We start from the raw sequence: 5,000 nt of genomic DNA on the forward strand, positions 1-5,000 counted from the left end.
AATTGATTTAGTCCTATTGGTATTCCAAAGTTAGCGTGAAATAATAGCATTAGATACGAAACAAAATATGAAAGAAAGAGTAGAAGGTGGTGAAAATATGTGTTGTTAGTGAAATTTTTGCATTTATTCTGTCAAATTTGAAAAAAAATCATAATCAATTTAACAAAATAAAGTTGTCATACAAAATTTATTTGTGTATAAGACAGAGAGTAATATAACGGTAAATATGTAGAAAATTCAAGTGTTTAGCTGGATGATATGTCACGATGTCATTAGCAACGATCCCAAATTAGTATGTAGCAAAATGTGTTAAATTTATTCAATCGAGGAAGTTACACGAGAGTTTGTTAATCCTCATGGACAGTTTAAAAAGCCCAAGAAACCATTTGATCTTTATATGAGCACAATTAAATAGAAAAACGCAAATATTCACCAAATATAGTTTTCAATGGACGAATGTTGACTATTTTGTAATGTTTACAGTCTAAAACTTTTACCTCAAAGGATGGAAGAAAAGCAGCGAGGTGTAAAGCAACAAAATATCACCAGACCTAGCTGTCAGAAGTTAATGCTTCGTTTAGTATATGAAACATCAATAGAAATGCTTGGGTTACAAAGGGTTTATCTTCTGAATGGTTTATAAACATTTCTACTTTGCATTTAAAAGTTAGTGTTAAAAGAACAATTTTGACCCCAGGTATTTTTGCTTTTGGTCTACGTTCCGGATCATACTTCCAAATCTATTTCATTCGCGACTGGCATACTTATCAGTCGCTTTCTTTCCAACAGAAACAGTTCTCTACTATAGCCAACGGATCTGGGAGTTGTTTCCGTTTTCAGAGCATATCTAAAAACATTTTTGAATCGAAAATTAATAAAGTACCTGACAAAAAGTTGATCACACATGTTATATTCAAATACGTTTTAAGAAAACCATATGCATTTTAGGAAGACCTAAGTTAGACTCAATCAGTAAGAGCCTTATACAAATAGTGCCGGTGCTTTTTAGCTTACTGACAAGGAGAACCCACCTAAGAAGGGGAAATTTCGCCGCTATTGGTTTTAAAAACAGATCTTATCTGAAAGCCTTAGTGAAATAACTCAAACTTTAAATGGACTTTCAGGACACTATACAAATGTTCTATGAATTTTGAACATATTAACTTCGTCCATAGAAGAATTCCTGATATGTATATATGTATATAGACAAAGATGCATAACACACACCCACACACCCACACACAAATATATACACATAGGGACTGCGTATATGTATGCATAAATCTGTATACATACATGCGTGTGTGTGTGTGAGTGTGTGTGTGTGTGTGTGTGTACGTATATATATTGCTACTCTAGGCACAAGGCCTTGAAATTTTTGAGGAAGGGGGCTAGTCGATAACATCGACCCAGTGTGTAACTGGTACTTATTTAATCGACCCCGAAAGGATGAAAGGCAAAGTAAACCTCTGCGGAATTTGAACTCAGAACGTAACGACAGACGAAATACCGTCAAGCATTTCGCTCGGCGTGCTTACGATTCTGCCAGCTCGCCTTATATATTTATTTATATATACATATATACATATATATATATATATATATATATATATATATATATATATGTGTGTGTGTGTGTGTGTGTGTGTGTGTGTGTGTGTGTGTGTGTGTGTGTGTACAGGAGGAGACCCCCTTCGGCCATGAATGACCATGGGATTGCACCTAGAAAGTCACCCTCCTAGGCACAAGTCCGGGCAAGGATGCTTATGGAAGACCAGCAATCACCCATACATACCAGCCTCCCGTCTCCACATAACTGATGTTATCCAAGGGAAAGGCAAAGGCTGAAAGAGCATGGCACCAGTGACATCGCAACTCATTTCTACAGCTGAGTGGTCTGGAGTAACGTGAAATAAAGTGTCTTGCTCAAGAACACAACATGCAGTCCGGTCCAGGAATCGAACTCCCCACTTCATGATCGTAAGCTCGACGCTCTAATCACTGAGCCATACGCCTTCACACACACACACACACACATACATACATACATATATATAGATAGATAGAGAGATAGATAGAGAGATAGAGAGATAGATAGACAGATAGATAGATAGATAGATAGATAGATAGATAGATAGATAGATAGATAGATAGATAGATAGATAGATAGATAGATACAGTTACCTTTCTTTATACATATAAAGCTCACTACATATAGACACACTTAAAATAAAACAAAGCATTGAAGTGAGAAATACACAATTCAAAAGCACTCAATACAACTTACTTGGAGAATAGACTGATTTTAATCATGATTTTCTTACAAATTACAACGTATTTCGGCTATGAAAAGCACTTTTCACACTGACAAACGAGTGATTTACAAACCCATTATATACATGTATGCACGTGTGTGGGCATGTGTGTAATATGCATATATTCTTTTACTTGTTTCAGTCTTTCGACAGCGGCCATGCTGGAGCAATGTTTTAAAAGCTTTGTAAGCCTAGTACTTATTCTATCGGTATCGTTTGCCGAATTGCTAGGTTACGGAGACATAAACACACTAACATCAGTTGTCAAGCGATGGTGGGGGGGACAAACACAGGCACAAAGTCACACACGCGCATAACTATGTGCATATATATATATATATATATATATATATATATATATATATACGACAGGCTTCTTTCAGTTTCCGTCTACCAGATCCGCTCACAAGGCTTTGGTCAGCTCGAGGCTATAGTAGAAGACGCTTGCCTAAGGTGCCACGCAATGGAACTGAACCCACAAGTTTGTGGATGGGAAACAAGCTTCTTACCACACCATACAGCTATACCTGTATATAAATACATACATGTATATATATATATATATATATATATATATATATATATATATATATATATATATATATATATTGAAAATGCATTAAATACTTTAAAAAAATCAAATAGGACAGACACAGAAGGACCTTAATTCTTCATCAGTTATCGACCGAAAATTATTACAGTTTCATACATTTAACGATAAGGCTGAGAACTTCGCATATCGGTGGCACCTGCAAAATTTACGGAGAATTAGAGGTCGAGCAAATAAAACAATACAGGGTGGACGTACAAAAGTAAAGAAATGTAATTTGGAACGATTAACGAAGACGGAATAAATACAGCATTTCGGCCTAACAGGTGAATGTGTAACGCCTGCAAAACATATATATATATATATATATATATATATATATATATATATATATATATATATATATATATATATATATATATATATATATATATATATATATATATGTATATATATATATGTATGTATGTATGTATGTGTGTATGTACGTATGTATGTGTGAGTGCATGTGTGTGCATATATATATATATATATATGTGTGTGTGTGTGTGTGTGTGTGTGTGTGTGTGTGTGTGTGTGTGTGTGTGTGTGTGTGTGTAAGTATGAATGTGTGTATGTGTATTAAATTACTTATCTCCAACTGAGTATTATGTAAACTAGTATATATTAAGAGTATGAATTAAAAAGATTAAGTAATTATGTTACTATTTTCATTCTATTACGGAAGCACTTTTGTCTCAATTTCTGTGTGTATGTGTATGTGTGCATAGTGTCGACCCTCACTAATCCGGAATCTTTTGGCTTTCTATGTACATGGTGAGTAAGTTTGCCAGACCTCAATAGCTAGCACCTTCAGCCTAGCTTTAACCCTTTTAGTATTCAAACTAACTACATCAAGCCCAGATATTCTACCTGTTTTAGGTTCAAATTGACCAGAACAGGCCTCTCACACCTCCCATACAATGTCATCTAGAAATAAACACATTGTAATCTCAAGGCTACAAGATAATGTATGATAAATTCAAAACAATCTGAGTAAATAAGCATTAAATTTGATATGACATTTGAATGTTAAAGAATTAAAATGTCATGCTCATCAATACAAGTTGATTAGTATTTTGCTAAGAAAGAAACATGTGATTTTAACGTTAAACAAAAAAATAGAAGTCAAGGATGAGTAATATACTATAGAAAGTTCACAGTTGTTTTTAAAATGAGATGGAATTTACAATTAAACAGAGTAACTAATCAAAACGTCAAAGCCGTTAAAGCCATCATCTTAATTTTGGGAGTTGGATGAAACATCGGAAACAGGAGATGAAACTTGCACATTATCTTCCATGGGAACTGGTGATGACTATGGCATTCCATTTAGGTGAGTAGCAGTTTATTGCACTCGACTTTCATATATTTTCATATATCCTGTAGGATATTAGCTTCCAATGTTTCGTGTCCATTTATAAAACTAAGCTGCTCTTGACCTTGTCAACTGAAATAACCCATCAATAGAAATTTTATTTTAGTTTTTCAGTTTTATCACTATTTTCTTTTCCACTCTCTTCTTCGGGGTTTAGATCTCTCTGTACAATTTCTGAGTGAATATAACGATTAATATTAACTACAAAGTCATCTACTTTTATCCATTCCTCGATATTATTTTCATTCATCTTTGATGTGAGAAAGATTTCCTGTGGGATTAGTTAGATCATGAACGAAAGAAAATCGAAGCCTTTCTTTAAAACTGTAAATGCTGCAAAGTCTTTTGAGGTATTGTCACGAGGTGCTAACTCAAACATTACACTTGGTCGATTTTTCAGCGTAGGTGCCTCTAAAACCTCTAAGCTTTAGTTACGGACTAAACTAAATTCTTCTTAGAAATTCTTGTACTAGTTTGTCAGAGTATGAGGCGATCTCAGATTTAACTGGGTTTTTCAACCTACACTTCAGAGTATAAGCAAAGCTTATGAACATTAACATTCACTTAGGGTTAGAAACAACGTTATTTTCATAGCCATTGATCACTTTACCTTTCCTTTGTCTGTAGCTTAGGAGGAACGACTAAAAAGTTGCCATAGTACTCAGAATGCACTGACTGGACTTTGTGCCCAAAACACATTATGTAGTTGAGGTCTTCC

This window comes from Octopus bimaculoides, chromosome 2, assembly GCF_046866305.1.
Source record: "Octopus bimaculoides isolate indiv1 chromosome 2, ASM4686630v1, whole genome shotgun sequence".
Classification (NCBI taxonomy): domain Eukaryota; kingdom Metazoa; phylum Mollusca; class Cephalopoda; order Octopoda; family Octopodidae; genus Octopus; species Octopus bimaculoides.